Raw genomic sequence first — 20356 nt, forward strand, 5'->3', positions numbered from 1 at the left:
GATTAACCCACACATGCATGCAGTATACGAACACATGTGCACCACATGTGTGAACCTAGTTTAGGATATCCTACCCATTTGTGTCTAGATTAGGCCGTAGCCCATCTTCCAATGGCTACGATCGGTCCTAGGTACACAAACAAAGTCATGAGTCGAGATCCTCTCTCCACTCCGCTAGATTAGGATTAGGGTTGATGCCTTCAGGTAACACTGTTAAAATGTGCGAAGACTAAAAACTTTTCCTTTGGGGTTAGGATATAAATCCCATCATTTCTAAAGATCTCATAGGATTAGTTATTCTTGATCTACCCGTTGAAAGTAATCCTATGCAATCTCACATTTTGATCATGTGTCTATCATTCGTCTCTTGTGGGATTCGATTATGTCTTCATTGGCGGAAATTGTGTCTCAATCATTTGATCGTGCAATCTTGATGATCCAATCTTGCCTGTACCCTTGATCTCTTCCTCCTCTAGGGGCTACCTTTTTCAAGAATATTTCTGCTAAATCCTTCAGAGTTTACTCTCATAATCCTTGAACTAAGGGCATTCCCCTCATCATTTGGATTCATTCTATTGTCCCAATTACTTGCTTAAATGTGTAATATTTTTCAGTCATTGAGAAGAAACACTCCATGAATGTCAAGCTCATATACCTCGTGTTCATTATTTCCATGACAGGGCAGTAAACACCATAGCTAACCCTACTATTCCTTGGGTTCGGATCTCTTCTCGATTGCAGAGGAAATCTGTCTCCCCGCCACCTTCTCTGAGGACCCCAGCATCTCCTTCTTTCCCATCCTCATCCTCCCCAATGGCAGAAAACCAGAACAGTAGTCTTCCACCCGCTGCTATTACCGATACTCTCACCTTGATTCTCCGGCAGCTTCAAGAACTCAAAGAAGAGAACCAAGTTATCAAGGCCCAGCTTTCTGAAAAGTTGGGGCCATGCACCATACAGTTACTTCAGCCGCACCTGCCCAGCCAGTGTTCATTCCTATCCCTGACAAAACTGAAGAAGATTTTGAAAAAGAGCAGTACAGCGAAGATCGCAGCAGGCCTTCTCAGTCCATGGTTGATAAAGTAGTTATGGAGAAATTAGAAAGTCTTACCAGGAAGGTTCAGGACATTCAGTTTCAGGACCAGGGGGGTTTCAATCCAAGTGACCTCACACTGTTTCCCGAAATTCGTCTCCCTGCCAATTTTCAAATGCCAGATTTCGACAAATATGATGGTGTGGGTTGTCCAATCACTCATTTGCAGACTGTGGGAGCCAGATCCCGCGAGAGGGGCGTGGGGCGCGAGCCGCCGCGCGCTCTCTCTTGGTCTCTCGTACCCACGCGATTGGCGTGTGCATTTTAATTATTGATTTGAATTTGTCTTTCCTGTAAACTTGGGATCACTAAGGCAATCCGAATTCCACACGAAAGAGACTGACAGAGTCGCCACCTAGATGTGGGATCTAGGACCCGTAATTAACCAGAAATCTAGACTCGCTACCTGGTTACAAGAATGGAAGGTATGGGGAGTTATCCACCACATGCACCATTCCTGTCCGATAATCGGTCTTCGATTCCAAAAGCTAACTCTTTTAAATTTATTTTAAATGGCTCATTCAACTCTATGTTAATGTGCGAACTAAGTGACATGCATCCTAGAATCTAATTTCAATGTGAATCCTAGATGTGTATCTTGATTTATTAATTTGTCTGGATTCATTCTAAGTGAAAGTTCTCCTAGAATTCTAATTTCATGGAAAACCCTAACTGATTTGATTAAGTATTTACAAGAAAATTAATATACAAAACACCACAATTTGTTGTGGTGCCGACTCGCGGGTGGTATGCCATCAGACATCCAAGCTGCCTACGTACCCAAGCCTCACTGGGATCAGAGTCGACGTAGTTCGGTGCACCTAAGCTAAGCTACATATGCCTAACTCAACTAGGACACCGACTTAGACGGATTTGACTGTTTCAACAGTTTTAAGAGGAATTATTTAATTCAAGTTGAGGATTTTATTATCTTAGAATTTCATCTAAGATGCTATATGATTCTTATCTGAATGCAAGTTGTCCCTTAGACTAATGCAGGTTTGCCTACATCCTAGTTTACTAGGCTTGTCCTAGGGAAGGATTGGGTGACTAGTGTAACTAGACTTATGGTACGGTTGCTATCTATAGCAAGCGTCCGTGATGAGGCTGGACTCCTAACTCTAGGACTCCCTAAAACCTAGGACACGGCACGACACCAGTGTTCCTAAATTGGGCTCTAATGGTTCTTAGATTGGAAACCATAATCCAATGGTTCCGAAAGACACAAGATAAATCGATTTAAGTTCTCGAGGTTAATGAGTTTCAGATTTCGAAGATTTTCAGTTTCTAGACATTTAAGGATTACCAATGGTTCTAGGGTTCACCAATTTCGGCCTTGAATGGCATCCAAAGGAGGGAATCGTGCGCTCTTTCCTTGTGCAATTTAATACTTAGGTTATAGCATCTTATTGCCTGGCAGAATCTCAGGATTTCCGTGGACACTAACCTCGGAGCCAACAACATGCTATAACTTAAATATTCAAATTGTCAAAGATCAAGTTGCAATTGGGATACGATTATGGATGCACGGGCCATTTTTCCAGGAAAATCTAAAGATCCTAAAATTTCTGTTTCAATGGATTAAGGAGTGAACATGTGACAGAATTTTAAAGTTCTTTAGGAATTTTTATATGATTTTCAATTAATTTCGAATTTTCCATGGATTTTATCAATTTTAAGCATATGAGCGGTTTTACAAGTGAAATTGTTGCAAATAAATTTGAAATGATTTGAAATTTCTACAGCAGCAAGATGAAAATGTATGTAGCTTACAGGATGAGTTTTGCATATTTTTACATTAAATTCACATTTAATCTTGATTAAACCATTAAATGTCCAGATTGCACAATTAACACATAAACTAGTAGAAATATAACTCTAAATTCTATGAAATTTCTACAGAAATACTATATGAATCAAAATAGCATGCAGTGAGATTTTCATGAATTTTAGAAATTATTTACTACCAATTTCAGATTTTACAATTTCCAGACCAGATTATAAATTAACACTACATCCCATATTAAAACAGATCCAAATCACACGAAAATTTTACAGTAACAAGTAATATGGAAGATAAGACTACTGTAAAAATTTTATGAATTTTAATGATGATCTGATGTTAGTAAAAATTCTCCTAAAATCTGATAAGTTTCAAAGAAAATATTAAATAATATACCAAATAAACTCCAAAAATCTTTACAAATTCATGGTAAAATGAATCAGTAACATATTATTTTCCCACGAAATTTCATTAATTTTAGAATCTGTTTGGTATATAATTTAATTTTTCTTCGTCAAAAGATGTTTTTTGAAGAGTTTTCCATTTTTAAAACACAATTTGCGGAAAAAAATCAGAAAAATTCGGAAAAATACAGAAATATTTTGAGAACAATGCACCTACCTGTGGTGAAGATCTCCGCCTAATCCAAAAAAATATAAAAAATCCTGCCGCCGCCGATCCGCTCCGCCGTCTTTCGCTTTCTCTGGAGTGTTTAGAGGGAGTGATTGAGGGAGTGAAGAGATAATGGAAGAAGAATATTAGGGAGAGGGATGGAAGAATATATTGAGGAAAGGGATTGGAGGGAGTGATTAGAAGAGATAATGGAAGAGAAAGAGATAATGGAAGATAAATTTCTTTTTTTTTCCTCCTTTTTTCCTTATGGATGGGAAGGGAGATATATATAGGGAGAGAAAGAGAGAGAGAGAGATATGTTGGTGGAGAGCTCATCATGTTGTCCCTCTTAGTGGAGAATCCATCATTATTGTTCTTAGTGGAGGGCCCATCATGTTTCTTAGTGGAGAGTCCATCATTATTGCTCTTAGTGGAGGGCCCATCATGTTTCTTAGTGGAGAGTCCATCATTATTGCTCTTAGTGGAGGGCCCATCATGTTTCTTAGTGGAGAGTCCATCATTATTGCTCTTAGTGGAGGGCCCATCATGTTTCTTAGTGGAGAGTTACCATCATTGCTCTTCATAAGAGGCCTCACAAGAGGCCCCACTGAGGCCCCACAACGCGGGCCCCACAATGTGGGCCCTCGGTTGATTCGATTTTAAACAAATGTTCAATGCGGGCCCACCAAACGAGTCCAAATTTAATCAAAATGCATCATGCGGCCCCACCAAATGGGTCCAACTTTCTCGATCCAAATTTAATCGAAGCACCCAATGCGGGCCCACCAAACGGGTCCCAATTCTCTCTGGTTTAGATTTTTCTGAATAATCCTTCTCAACATTTAGCGGGAAAATACGAAACACGACGGAAACGACCAAAAATATTTAGAAATGTAACAAACGGATGCGGGAAAGAAAGACATTGGAAAACCGACGGAAAACAAACCCTAATTTCTTTATCGATTAAGGTAGAGCAAAATGGGGTGTCTACAGATTACTTCGCTTTGATTAGAGGCTAACTCATTCTTATTAGAGCTTTGCTTGCTTGGGATCTTGGATCGTTTTCTCTCTTCTTGGGACGCTATCTTTCTTGTTGTGGTTCGTCTCTTTGAGGCGTTAGTTGCTTGTTTGGGGTTTCCCCTTTTTGCTTTAGGGCTTTGCCCTAGTTTATAGTTATGCTTGTTTGTTCTCTGTAAGAGTGAATTCATCTAAAGGTCCTGAGCATTGGAAAAGCTTTAAAATCCAAAAACATTAGAAATTTAAAACTCAAAAATATTTGAAAACTTTAAAAATATCAAAAACATTTGAAAATATAAAAAACCTTAAAAAATCCGAAGTGTGAGTGTTTCTTTTAGAAGCGTAGTTTGAGAGTTCGTTTCGAACTACGTTGGCTTGATCCTCTTCCACGAGGTACGTAGTGCAGCTCGGGATCTTTATCCCAAGTCCAGCCAAACTTTGTAAATAAATGTTTTAACTCTTTTTTTAAAAACTTTATTTTTCAACAAGATCTTCCTCTAGAGTTAGGATTTTGTCCTAGATAGAGGGTTTTAGAGTTAGGAGTTTGTCTTTTGTTGTGTGCTTGTTGTGTGTTTGTGTTAGAGTTAGGAGTTTATCTTTTGTTGTGTGCTTGTTGTGTGTTTGTGTTAGAGTTAGGAGTTTGTCCTAGCTAGGAGCGCCTCCGTCCGGTCAGTTGGCGATTCACATCGCCGACTGATGACTAGGTCTAGGATGCGTTAGTGATCCCATTGTTTTCCTTAGAATGCACAGCCTAGTTACACATAGGTTGTAGGAACCACCTGCATTAGCTTAGGGCTAACTAGCATTTAGTTAGGGCATATAGGGTGTCTTAAAATTCACAATTCACTAGAATTTAAATAATCGTACAATAAACTTTAATAATTGGTCCGGTCTTTTAGATCGAGTTTAGGATAGAGGGCTAGGTGTCTTAGGCATCATAGCTTAGAATAAGCGCAAAGAACTACGTTGCCTTGATTCTCGTGGAGGCGGGGATACGTAGGCTTCTTTGGATGAACATCAGACCATCCGAGGACTCAGGCTAAATCGTTTAGAGTCTTAGGATTTGTTGTGTTGTTATATTGTATATTTTGTTGTGTTTTCTTACTTTCTTGTGCAGACCTTATACCTGTAGTTGTAGCATGCATGTGTTCGTCCACCAAAACTTAGACACCAGTTAGGTATGTCACTCATAACCTAGCAATCATTAGGCGACACATCTTTCATTTTATTTTATGGGTGCTTATTATCTTTATCCTCAGAAAATGCATGCTTAGGTAGACGACTCCTGAGGATTGTTCCCATTTCACATGATTTTTGCCCAAAACTCTTCAAGGTTAATAATAAATGGCATAAGAGACCAAGTGTTCGCACTCGGGCGAATTGGGGGCGCTCTTCGGACCTTCTCCATTCGTCATCAGGCACGGACCTTTTGTATCTCTGGTTATCCATTGCAAACAGAGCATTTGTTTTGGTTCCATGGCGCATCCATGGATGGCGACTCTGAGTCATTTTTCAGATATATCTTGGTTTCGAGCCCTGGCTCCGGATCAGGATGTATCTCTTTCTTTTTATATCGCCACTCATGCTATGCTGTGAGGGTGGCATCCGTTTTGAGAGTTCCTTGGCAGAGCTCTCTTCCGTTGTGGAGATCTTAGAGGATTGCAGGAGGGATCTCGCGTCCCTCGGCACCGTCCTCGGATCGGGGTCCACAGGCATGCACCAGACACCCAGGCTACTAAGCAGTGTCCGACTAATCTTTGATTTGCATATGTCATAGACATTGATGCATATGAGTTCAAGCTTTACCTTTGATTATGTGCAAAGCTTTAATTTATTAAGCTTTCTAATTGACCCATGTATGGAGTTTTTAGTCAGTTGCTCTCAAGCCAGTTGGCTTTAAGGAACTAGGCATAAAAACCCTTCAGACTTAATAGCTCAAGTTAAAAAGGCTACAAATCAAAACTATAATCAAGAAGCAAACTGTCTAAAAATCATTCTTTCTTTCTTTTGTTTCAACCTTTCTTTCCTTTTTATCCATACCATATAAAAAGCAAGTTTCTATTTCTATTTCTTATTCAAATTCTTTTAAAAGAAAGATTCCAAAAGAAAATAAAACTAAGAAAGGAAAGTATTCTTTCAAATTTTTCAAATTCCAAAATTAAAATATCCACTAAATTTCTTTCTTAAAATAGGAAAACAACTTTCTTTTTAAGAATACCAAGTTCTTTCTAATTTGAAAAATTACCAAAAACAAAACGACAAGAAAATTTCTAACTTTAACTTATAGAAAAGACTGGAAAATGAAAGTTTCTAAAAGCTACCCCTCATACTTGAATTATGCATTGTCCTCAATGCATGTAAAAATAGAAACAAAAATATGAGGACTAAAAATAGAAAGGAGGGTACGTACCGTATCTGTTTAGGCATGACTCGAATAGGAAAGTTCATGGAGATCCATGACCTCTTCCATATCCGGCTTTGACAACTCAATAAATGGCTTTAATCTTTGACCATTAACTTTAAAAATCTCACCATTGCTTGGATTTAGAACCTCGACCGCACCATGGGAGAAAACTTTGTTAACCACATATGGTCCATCCCAACGGGATCTTAACTTAGCTGGAAAGATATGCAATCGTGAATTGTAAAGAAGCACTTTTTCGCCCTCTTGAAACAATTTTCTCAAAATATGTTTGTTATGAAAAGCTTTTGTCTTCTCTTTATAGATCTTTGCATCTCCGTACGCGTCATTACGCAACTCCTCCAATTCATAAAGTTGTAATCGCCTTTGAACGCCTGCAAAAGACAAATCAAAGTTTAGTTTCTTAATAGCCCAAAAAGCTTTATGTTCCAATTCAACCGGGAGGTGACAAGCTTTTCCATACATAAGGTGGTAAGGAGACTGACCAAGATCAGTCTTGAATGCCGTCTTATGAGCCCACAAGGCATCCACTAATCTAATGGACCAATCCGTGCGGTTTGGATTCACTGTCTTCTCCAAAATTTGCTTAATTTGCCTATTTGAAACCTTCACTTGGCCACTCGTTTGAGGATGATAAGGGGTGGCCAACTTATGAGTAATACCATATTTCTTCATAAGAGCTTCAAACAGTCTATTACAAAAGTGCTTACCCCTATCACTAATGATGGCACGAGGTGTACCGAAGCGCAAAAAAATATTTTCTTGAAGAAACTTGACCACCACCTTGTGGTCATTGGATTTGCAAGCAATGGCTTCAATCCATTTTGACACGTAATCTACACCTAACAAAATATACAAGTTTCCAAAAGAGTTGGGAAACGAACCCATAAAATTAATACCCCACACATCGAAGATTTCTACCACTAAGATCGGGTTGAGGGGCATCATATTTCGCTTTGTAACTTTTCCTAACGATTGACAAGATCTACATGCCTTACAAAAATCAAAAGCATTCCTAAAAATACTTGGCCAATATAAACCATATTGTAAAACTTTGTGCGTGGTTTTCTTTGCACTAAAGTGGCCACCACAGGCTTGATCATGGCAAAAAGATAGAATCGATTGGTGCTCATGATCGGGCACACATCGTCGGACAATCTGATCCGAACAAGTTTTGAACAAATAGGGGTCATCCCAAAAGAAATACTTTACCTATGAGTGAAACCGGTATTTGTCTTGGTTGGACCAATGATCCGGTGTAGCACCTGTAACCAAGTAATTCACAATATCCGCATACCATGGCTCACTAAAAATAACAAACAATTACTCATCAGGGAAGTTTTCATTAATTGGACCTTCGTCATTCTTTGCATTAGGAAGTCTAGACAAGTGATCGGCAACCAATTTTTCCGTACCCTTTTTATCTCTAATCTCCAAATCAAACTCTTGAAGAAGTAAAACAAACCTAATGAAGCGAGCTTTAGCATCCTTCTTTCCAACAAGATACTTGATTGCCGAATGGTCGGTATAAATTATCACATGCGATCCAATCAAGTAGGACCGAAACTTCTCTAATGCAAACACAACCGCTAAGAATTCTTTTTCCGTAGTGGTGTAATTGAGTTGTGCATCATTGAGAGTCCTACTTGCATAATAGATTACATTCGGTAATTTATTGAATCTTTGACCCAACACGGCTCCTATTGCAAAATCGGAAGCATCACACATAATTTCAAACGGTTCAGTCCAATTGGGTGCTTGAATGATGGGAGCCGTAGTTAACTCCCTTTTTAAACACTCAAAAGAATCGAAGCATTCTTTGAAAAACTCAATTTTTTTATCTTTTGCTAACAAGTTGGTTAGAGGCCTAGCATTTTTAGAAAAATCTTTTATAAAACGCCGGTAAAAGCCCGCATGGCCCAAAAATGATCGAATATCCTTCACACTTTTGGGCGGTGGAAGATGGACAATGAGATCCACCTTGGCTTTATCAACCTTAATTCCCTCTTTAGAAATCACATGTCCTAGAACGATGCCTTCTTTTACCATAAAATGACACTTTTCCCAATTGAGGACAAGGTTCTTTTCTCTACTCCTTTCTAAGACCAATTTTAAGTGATGTAAACATTTGGCATAGGTGGAGCCATGAATAGAAAAATCATCCATAAAAACCTCTAAGAAGGTCTCCACCATGTCAGAAAAGATACTCATCATGCATCTTTGGAAAGTTGCCGGTGCATTGCATAACCCAAAAGGCATGCGTCTATAAGCAAACGTTCCAAAGGGGCATGTGAATGTCATTTTCTCTTGATCTTTAGGAGCTATGGGAATTTGGTTGTAACCGGAATATCCATCAAGAAAGCAATAATACTCATGACCCGCTAACCTTTCTAACATTTGATCAATAAAAGGCAAAGGAAAGTGATCCTTCCAAGTAGCAGCATTAAGCTTTCGATAGTCAATACAAACCTGCCACCCCGTTTGAATGCGAGTTGGAATAAGCTCATTGGTGGCGGATTGTATAACCGTGACTCCCGACTTCTTAGGCACTACTTGGACGAGACTCACCCATTGGCTATCCGAAATGGGATAAATGATCTCATTATCTAACCATTTTAAAATCTCTTTTTAGATGGCTTCTTTCATCAAAGGATTAGCCCTTCTTTGATGTTCCCTTGAAGGTATGGCACCCTCAACGAGATGGATGTGATGTTGCACAATCGAAGGGCTAATTCCTTTGATGTCGGCCATGTCCAACCTATGGCTTCCTTGTTATCTTTTAGCAATTTAATGAGTTCCTCCTCTTGAGGGGAGGTTAGGTCCGCAGCAATTATTACAGGCAAAGTACAATTATCACCCAAAAATGCATAACGTAAATGAGAAGGCAAGGGCTTCAACTCCAATTGTGGCGCTTCTTCGATTGATGTCTTTGGGAGAGATGTTACGAGTGGTCCAACGGCTCCACATTTTGAATGGCAAAAGCTTTAGAAAAGAAGTCATCTCCTCCATCATCTCCTAGTGCATCCAAGCATTCTTGGTATCCTGCATCAAAATCAATTTCAAAGTTAGAAACAATATTATCAGGAAAGGAATGCAACATATTGATTTCTTCATGAAAATTTGGTTGCTTACCCAATCTAAAGACATTAAAATCAACCAATGTGTTTCCAAAAGACAATTTCATTAATCCATTTCTACAATTAATTAGAGCATTGCTAGTGGCAAGGAACGGCCTACCAATGATGATAGGAATTTGATCCTTGATATTAGCAACAGACTCGGTATCTAACACAAAAAATTCTACGGGAAATAAAAAATTACCTACTTTAACTAACACATCCTCAACCATCCCTTTGGGTGTTTTAATTGATCTATCCGCCAATTGAAGAGTGATGGTGGTTGGTTTGAGGTCTCCTAATCCTAGTTGCTTAAATACAGAAAAAGGCAAGAGATTTACACTTGCACCCAAATCCAAAAGAGCATGTTCAATATTTGTGTTACCAATAGTGCAAGAAATAGTAGGACATCCTGGATCCTTATACTTAGCCACCATTTGTTGAGACAAGATGGAACTTATATTTGCGGCCAAGAAAGCTTTCTTGGGCACATTAGTTGTGCGCTTTTGTGTGCACAAATCTTTCAACACTTTGGCATAAGTAGGAACCTGAGAAATCGCATCTAATAAAAAAATGTTAATTTGCACGTGTTTAAACACATTTAAAATTTTATCCATGGCATCCACCTTCTTATTATTAGCAAGTCTCCTTGGAAAAGGAGCTTTAAGCACATACTCATTTTCAGGTGGAGAAACAGCCTACTCTTCACTTACCTGTTTGGGTTCCGCAATCGAGCCTGCTGGAGGGGAGTCTTTTCTTACCTCTTTGGATGTATCTTGTATATCTATAGAAGGTTCAGATCTGACCTCCTCCTTGTGGTAATCTCTACCACTCCTTAAAGCATATACGGCATTACATTCGTTGGAGGGCTCTTGCAGCGGCAAAATTGGTTGAATGGCATTCAACTGATTTGGCGGTACATGTTGATTCACATTCATATTCAAGTTCCTTGGATTAGGAACGGGTTGACTTGGCTTCTTCCCCTTTTCCCTCTCATGCAACGCCATGGCAAGTTGGGAGATTTGCTTCTCCATGTTGTGTTGGCTTGTCATGAAAGTGCTAGTGAGAAGTTCTATGCTTTTTTCTAAGGAAGCTATGCGTGCCGACTCTCCTTGTTTTTGAAAACCCGGCAGTTGCTGATTTGAAACATTATTAATCATGGGGTTTTGAAAAGTAGGAGGGGAAGGGGATGGCAGAACAAAAGTGGGAGGGAAGGTGGACCTAGGTTGGCCGAATTGGCCTTGGCCTTGGAAATTAGATGGTCCACCTTGACTCCATGAAAAGTTGGGATGATTTCTCCATCCCGGATTATAAGTGCTAGAATAAGGATTATTAGAATACAAAGCACTTACATTCTCCTTAGAATTACCAAATTTAGCAAGAGTTGGGCACTCTTCCATGACATGGTCTGTGGCTTGACACCAACTACACATAGGAACACTATGTGCAATTTGATTGACTTGTGAAGGTCCTTTAACAACTATTGCTTCTAGCCTTTTGATTAAGCTATCAAGGTGGGCCTCTTTTGCCACGTACCCTCTATTAGAAATCCCTTACTTGAAGTGGCTCTCTCATTGTCTTGAGTGAATTTCCACTCTCTTGTTTTTTCCGCCAAATCAAGTAAGAAGTTCCATGCCGCGGCCTCATCCGTGAAAGATGTAAAACCGTTAGGACACATGGACTCAAGAAGTTGCTTTGTTTGGTAATCTATGCCCTCATAAACAATTGGGCATAAGTGCCACAAATCAATTCCATGGTGAGGACACTCTTGGAGTAGGTCTTTGAACCTCTCCATAAACTTAGAAAATGACTCTAATGGATTTTGTTTGAATTGTAAAATATCATTCCTAAGCTTATTAGTTTTATGTAATGGAAAAAACTATTTTAGGAAAGCGACGGTGAACTCCTCCCAAGTGGTGATGGAGTTCGTTGGTAAGCCATAGAGCCACTTTTTGGCTCCATCCTTGAGTGAAAACGTAATAAACCGCAACTTTACCGCATCATCGGTAAGTTGTTGCAACTTAATCAAAGCACATACATCTTCAAACTCAATCAAAAATAAATAAGCATCCTTCGAAGGGAGGCCATGAAAATGAGAAAGCAAAGAGATAAATTGCGATTTTAGGTCAAAATTATTACCCTGCGCAATCGGCAATCTAATGCAAGAAGGTTGCGCGGTTCGGGCCGGATAGAAGTGATCCCGCAAACTCTTGGGTGGCTCTTGTTCTTCCACCATGACTACTTGATTTGAATTTGGTGCGATGTCTTCCGCCGTCTCTAACCGGTTTGCTCTTTCTAGTCGATTGGCCGAGTTCCGCACCCAACCTACGGTCATAAACACAAGAAAACCAAGTAAGAGAGATGGATAGGCAAGAAACCAAAAATATAACTAAACTAAAAATAACTACTAATCTAACACTTCGAATAATTAAGATTCTAATGCAACTCTCTTCCCCGGCAACGGTGCCAAAACTTGTTAGAGATATTAAAGAACCGCAAGTGCACGGATCGTGTAAATATGGGTCGAACTCAGGGAAGAGAAATCTAGTTGTCAATCCTATTCTTGTACCGATTAGAATACTAGCTATGATATAATGTTGCCTGGAATGGACTCAGGATTTTCGTGGACTTGACCTCGGAGCCAACACTATATATAAGCGTATATTCTAATCAATCTAAGAATCAAATTTAACTAAGATCTTTTTGATTTAAAATCCTAATTTAGGCAAAGTGTACCAAGGTTCTAATGATCTCTTTTAACTACTTATCTAATTTAATTAGAAAACCAAAATTCTAAGGGCTTAAGTAAATTGAAAAATTGCAAAAGTAATTTGGAATATTGTAAAAACCTTAATTCAAAATAAAAGAGTACTTAGGGTTAGAATCCACCATGGGCTTGGATTAGATTAATTAAAATAATTTTTGTGTATTGAATTGTATATTTGATAATTAGTCTATGGGAAATAAGATCAATGGATGTCATTGCCCATGAGTAATTTATCAAAGACACACTCCAATTTTAAAGGCTATATAAATATTTATAATGTTCATAACAATCACTCATACGAAAGGGGAAAGCCAATGGCATAAATAATTGGTATGCAACAATTATAAACTATTAATTCCATACCATTAAATTTAATGAAAAACCTTTCTCCCTCCCCATGGTTTCATCTAAACCCTAAGTATATAGGATTTAGTTACTCATGAAGAAAGTCAAAGAAACAAAAATAAAAAGTAGAAAGAAGAGAATTGCCATTAAGAACTTGAGAAGGAAAAAGAAAACAAATAGAACTCTTCTTTAATTGAAATTGAAAGCAAAAATATATCAAATTGTAATTTAAAATAGAGAGCAAAATAAGAAAAACTTATTCTTTTTCTCCTTCAATGGTTGAATCATTGTCCTCCTTCAAGCCTTTATCGGATTCCTCTCGTCGATACGAGTCCAACGGATCCGACCACGCGCGAATCGGAGCTAAAACGAAGAAGTTATGGTCCGTTGAAGTTTTAAAAAAAAATTAAAAAAACTGCTGAAGACGCGACGAGACGAGACGAGACTAAAAATTCAAGAAGATGGGAGACAGTTCAAGAGAGATTGATATATAGATTTTGGGTGAGAATTGGTTGCTAAATTAAGTGATTGAGAAAGATGTAAGGTGGAGTAAAAAGCTAATCTTAGGAAACAAATGAAAGGACAAGATTAAGGCGTGAATGGGCTTTCTATATCTCTTCTAAAAAAACACATAGGTTGCTTTCCTATTTTTTTTCTTTCCAAAGGTTTGTCTAAACCTTCTAATTATTTTGTCAAGCAACTTTATAAATGGTAGAAAAATAATGGAAAGTTTCCAAGTTGAGGAATATGTGCATGAAAGGACCAAATTGTCCCTATCTTTCGAATGAATTGCAACAATGCCATATACTTTCGCAAATGGCAAATCTATCCTTCCTTTGTAATGCACATAAACAACTAATAATTCCCTTCTCCTCTCTTGATCATTTCAATCTCAACCATTGAAATTAAAATCCTTTCTCTTCTCTTGTTTTTCATCATCCATCCTTGAAATTTCATCTTTCAAAGCAAAATAAGGGGGTGTGGCATTATCAATTTGATCCTACTAAAGCATCATGCCAATTCGGCCAACTAAGACATCTTGGAACTTTGGATTCTCATGGCAATTGGTCATTTCTTCACTATTTTCTTATGTTAAGCTCAATTTCCTTCATAATTTCAATAAAAATCCTGAAACAACAAAAACAACAAAAATACCTTAGTAGCACCGCTTGAAACATAAAATATGCATGCATCCTACCACTACCATTCACAAATAAATGTGTTCATCACCAACAGAATCCTTTGTGTTATCCCATTCGACCCTTTCCCCCACATAAAAGCCTCAATAACGTGGACCTGATCCCAACCTTCTTTGGGGTACGTAGGCAGCCTGGTCAATTCAGGTTCGGTCATGTTCTGCAAAGCAACCCCAAGTCTTCAAGACTTCACAAGCAAGTCTTCCCAATATTGAGAACAAGAACATCTGAAGACCCACTTAGTCAAAAACCTTAAAAGGCGGCTTAGGCAAAATTTAGGGTCATTGTGCCCGTGAAAATGAAAAACCTCAAAGATTCGTTTCTACAAAAAATCAGGACAAAATGGTCCGCCAAGTTCAAAAGGCAACTTGGTTGTTGACAAAGCATGTCTTCAAAAAATACAGGGCGAAGAACTCTTTGGTCTAATAACGAAATTCGTTAAAACTCGAACAATCTAAAGGGTCTTAGGACCATGATTGAAAAACAGGGGGCAGGGAACATTGCGCATGAACAAATACATCTAAACTCATCGTCTAAGGTTCGACCTACCTAAAATAAATTGAAAGCTTTTGTTTCAGTAGGAGTCGAGTCTTCTACCTTTCTTCTAAACTCTCCTAGAGAAAGTCAGAGAAAAGATTAGCCTTTCACCAGCAAAGCCATTAACCAGCAAAGGTAATCATACATTGAAGGAAAGACACATCGAATCTCTCCTCGATTAGAAGAAATCAGGATGCAGCTCAGTACCTCGCGTATAAAAGAAGAATGTTCAGAAAGATGTAACCTGAGGATCAGGAGCGCTCAGAAAGAACCCTCTTGTTGTTGCAATGAAATTGCACTCTTATTTCTTACCTTGTATCAACTTTCTCTTGTCTATGGGAATATATACACTAGGAGCATTTTGTATTATTAACCATGGAAGTATGACTAATAATACAAAATGTATGATCAAATTGTTAAGGAAACCACACTAGGGGCATTTTGCATTGTTAGCTGTCACTAACAATGCAAAATGCTCAAATAAAGTTGTCAAAAGAATTAAACTAGGGGCATTTTGTATAAATACTCACCTAGGATGGCGACCATTTACATAAAATGCACTTTATTTCAAAACAAACAACAACACGAACAAATGCAAATGAAAGGCGATCAATCCCTGGAGGAATCTATTAACTTGTCACACCAAGATCCTTATCAGATTCAATCCAGTCAGTTTAGATTGGCCCTGGCACATTCGTTCGCCAGGCCAATCCCCTATAGACGTAGGCTAACTCGCTCGCCTGTTCGATTTGATTGGCTCTAGACACACTCGCATGCCTAGCCAATCCCTGATCGACATAGGCTTACTCGCTCGCCTGTTCGATTCCATTGGCTCTAGGTACACTCCCACGCCAAGTCAATCCCTGATCGACCCAAGCTCACTCGCTCGCTTGGTCGACTCCATTGGCCCTCGCTCACTTGCTCGCCAGGCCAATCCCCGACCGACATAGGCTCACTCGCTCGCATGTTCGATTCCATTGGCTCTAGGGACACTCGCTTGCCAAGCCAAATCCCTGATCGACCCAGGCTCACTCGCTCGCCTGGTCGACTCCAATCGCCCTGGCTCATTCGCTCGCCAGGCATATCCGCTATCGACTTAGTCTCACTCCCTCACCTATTTGATTCCATTGGCTCTAGGCACACTCACACGCCAAGCCAATCCCTGAGCGACCCAGGCTCACTTGCTCGCCTGGTCAACTCCATTGGCCCTCGTTCACTCGCTCGCCAGGCCAATCTCCGACCGACATAGGCTCACTTGCTCGCCTATTCGATTCTGTTGGCTCTAGGCACACTCGCACGCCAAGCCAATCCCCGATCGATCCAGGCTCACTTGTTCACCTGGTTGACTCCATTGACCCTAGCTCATTCGCTCACCAGGCCAATCCCCTATTGACATAGGCTCACTCGCTTGTCTAGTCAAATTCCATTGGCTCTAAGCACACTCGCATCCAAGCCAATCACTGATTGACATAGGCTCACGCGCTTGCCTGGTCGATTCCATTTGCCCTGTCTCACCCGCTTGCCAGGCCAATCCCTGATAGACCCAGGCTCACTCGCTCGCCTAGTCGAATCCATTGGCCCTGACACACTCACACGCCAAGCCAATCCCTGATCGACCCAAGCTCACTCGCTTGCTTCATCGATTCCATTTGCCCTTGCTCATTCACTTGCCAGGCCAATCCTTCATCAACATAGGCTTACTCGCTCACTTAGTCAATTCCATTAGCCCTGACTCACTCGCTCACCAGCGAAGTCCCGATATTTTGGTTCATTCACAACCAAGTCAATGTTCAGGCGTAACATGAGTAAATCTGTTTGTATGCGGTACTGCATCCAATCAAGTCATTTACCCAAAACAAAGAGCAAGTGACAAACATACATCTGCTCTATTCATGTCAAGTCTTGTGTACGATTTGTCGTACCCAATGCCATTTTGGCATCTCATTTACCAGTGACAGCACTGGATGTCAAAACGACATCCCTCGAGGTCCCTCCCAAAGTCAGGCCCCAAACTTGACTTCCGATGACCCTCCTAGCTGTTAGTAGCGACATCCCCCCAAGACTCGTTCTAACGGTCGTTGATGAGCACATTTATATGTGAATTGTAGGTAGGAAAAACATGCATATTTTATATTTAGGGCGGTACTACTAAGGTATTTTGTCTGTTTTTTGGTGTTTCAGGGTTATTCTTGAATTTTCATGAAAAATTGAGCAAAGAATATTGAAGATTAAAGAATTTTCCATCATTTGGAGGGATAAGATCATCTTATGCCCCACCAATTGGTTGGTTCGGATAAGCATTGGGAAATAAATTGTGGAGTGCAACCAATATGTATTTTGACCCATCGATTAGATGGTTAAGATCGGCCCACAAAAATGATTCAAGAGGTGCAACATTGGTAAAGTTGAAATTCACGCATCAGCCCATTAATTCAACGGTTCGGATCATCTCGTTGTAATGGTTTAGTGGTGCAATTAATTTACATGATGGACTGTCAAATGGATGGCTTGGATCAATCCTTGGAACTGATATGAAGGGAGGTGAATATAATTGTTCATGTTTATTGCATGGAGGGGTAGATTAGCTATTTGCAAATAATTGTGGCATTGTTGCAATTCATTCAAAAGGTGGGGACAACTTGGTTGTTTCACAAAATGAGCAAGAGAAAAAATAGGGAGAACTTTCCAACATTTTAGCTCTCTCCCTTGGACGTTTTTTTTATTATTACACGAAATTGGAAAGTGGGCCCATCTCTATTTTGTCCATCCCTATTTCGTCTCTCCCTCTCTCTCTCTCTTCCCACTTCCTATTTCGTCCCCTCATTCCCCACCAAAATAGCAATTCTCCCAATGACCGTATCTCTTTCTCATCCCTTTATGTTTTCGTCTCCCATAAACCAACAATTTAGCAATTTCCTTTTTACCTCACATTTCCTAATTTGTCTCTCTTTCCTATTTCGGTGGAAATTTCCCTTCATCACATGCACATATCCCTTAACTTGGAAACTTTTCATTATTTTCTTTCTAACATTTAGAAAGTTGCTTGCAAATATAATTGAAGGTTTTGTACAAGAGACAACTTTGGAAAGAGAAAAAATAGGAAAGTAACCCATGTTTTCTTTTGGAATACACTCTCAATTTTTAGAAAGTAGCCTTGTGCGAAATATTAGACGTTTTTTTAGAAGAGATATAGAAATCTTATTCAAGCCTTAATCTTGTCATTTCATTTGTTTCCTAAGCTTAGCTTTTAATCTCATCCCTACATCTTTTTCCATCTATTAATTTGGCAACCCTTCTCACCCAAATCCTATATAACTCTTTCTCTCCTAATTTTCGTCCAACTTTTTCTTCCATCTTTAATTTACGTTTCTTTTATTCTCTCTCCCCTCCTAAAAATTTCGTTCCCTCTTTGTATCTCGCCAATTTTTTGTCCAATTATTTCTCCCTTCTAGTTTCGTCCAACACTTTATTCTCCCTCCCAATTTTTCGTCCAATATTTTCTCTTGTTTTTTTCACGTGCTTTTTCATCTCATCAAACCCGCTCTCATCTTCCATCAAGAGGCTTGATCCAACCGTTCAAGATTCAATCCAAGGCGACATCAAGATTTGAAGCCGAACAAGGATTCAACTATTGAAAGGAGGAGAAAAAGAATAAGTTTTTCTTATTTTTCTCTTTATTTTCAATTCCAACTCAATGTAGTCTTGTTATAATTCCAATTAAAGAAGAGTTATTTTTATTTCTTTTTCCTTTTCAAGTTTTTAGAAGACATTATTTTTCTTTATTTTCTTTGTTGTTTTCCCTTTCTCCATGTATAGCTAAACCCCATCTACTTAGGGTTTAGATGAAGCCATGGGGAAGTAGAAAGATCAATAATTAAATTCAATGGTGTGAAATAACATCATATAGAGGGTTTTATAATATTGGATTCCCAATTATTCATGCCATTGGATTTTATCCTTTCGTATGCGTAATTGTTGATGAAATATTATAAAAACTTATATAATCTTTATTATTGGATAGTATGTTTGATAAATTACTCATGGGCAATGACATCCATCGATCTTATTTCCCATTGATCAGATTTATTAGATATATAGTTCAATATAAAAATTGATTTAATTAATTATCCAATCTAAACCCATGATGGATTCTTACCCTAAGTAATCTTTTAATCGAATTAAGGTTTCAAATCAATTTCCAATTACTTTTGCAATTAATTTGCAATTCACTTTAGAGTAGTTTATTTTTAATCGAATTTTCTAATTAATTTAGGCATTTAGAATTTGGTTTTCTAATCAGATTAGATAGGTAATTAATAGAAATCATTCGAATATTGGTTCACTTTGCCTAAATATAAGAATTAAATTCATAACCTCTCTTCCTTGAGTTTGACCCATATCTACACGGGATCCGTGCACTTATGGTTATTTATTATATCACAACCAGTCATATTTTCAAAACCCCAAAAACCGTTGGCGAGAGGTTTTCACTTGATGACCTGATAGTAAGATTCCTCGGTGAGGGCTGCACGCCTTAGGATCCAATGTGAATCTTGCAAACCTATCATTAGTCTCCAGTCACAAAATTTTCTTGTCTCCTTACTTTGGCATTCAGGTGCCTTGCACCCTCTACCAAAGAGGGGCATCTGTAGACACGCAATTTTGTCAAGGCAGTACTAATGATAGGTGTCGTGAGGAAGAACCTTATGACGAGTCCCGGAGCACCAGTTTTGTTTCTCTCAATCTCTCTTTAAAATGTTTTTCAGAAGAATATGATTTTCAAAAGGTGTTTTAAACCAGCGGAAAGCCTGTTTTTACACAGCACCTGCCTTTTTGGAGAGCTGAAAGATTGTTTTACACTGCACCTGCCTTTTACAGCATAAACTGGTAAGCCCGTTTGCATACATAATTTTAATCGGTAAGTTAACTTTGAGTCGAAAACTTTTGTTTTCACACAAAGGACACTTTGTTTTCCGAAAGCAAGCAATATTAGATTCATTGGAAACTCCTCGAAACGAGGAATCCAACTGACCTAACCGCGTGTGAATCCAAATGGAAAAGATATGGACATTCAAAGATGAAAAACATAAGAGACGAATGATCAGGAATGATGTATTCTACATGACATCATCTGGATGACATTACCAATTTCGTTTGGGACGAAATTGGACTCCCAATTTCGCCCCCATCGAAATTGGGGGGAAATGACCAGGCATACCCCCCCCCCCCCGAAACTATAAATAGAGGAGGGGGTAAGGCTTTGAAAGAGACTTTTTTTGTTGATCTTTTCTTTCTTTCTCTCTCCCCTTTTGTGGTTATTTCACACCCTCTTCTCATATACACCGAACCCCTACAAAAATTCCAGAAAAAAAACCATAGTTTACTTTATTTCTAGAAGAGAGAAAGTAGAGAAACTCTAGGTAACTCACACCGAGCGTCGGCATTCTGCCGAAATTCCGAAGGTTCGG

At 39.0% G+C, this 20356-nt stretch overlaps 1 non-coding gene across 1 annotated transcript; it reads left to right on the top strand.

The window, feature by feature from the left end:
• Nucleotides 1-11791: 11791 nt before the first annotated feature.
• Nucleotides 11792-11898, top strand: LOC143882376 (small nucleolar RNA R71). Its single transcript, XR_013252215.1, has one exon. It is a non-coding gene; the product is annotated as a small nucleolar RNA R71 (small nucleolar RNA).
• The last annotated feature ends 8458 nt before the right edge of the window (nucleotides 11899-20356 follow it).

Source organism: Tasmannia lanceolata, unplaced genomic scaffold (assembly GCF_043159265.1).
Source record: "Tasmannia lanceolata isolate RefF3 unplaced genomic scaffold, GAP_Taslan_0.1 ptg000007l, whole genome shotgun sequence".
Taxonomy (NCBI): domain Eukaryota; kingdom Viridiplantae; phylum Streptophyta; class Magnoliopsida; order Canellales; family Winteraceae; genus Tasmannia; species Tasmannia lanceolata.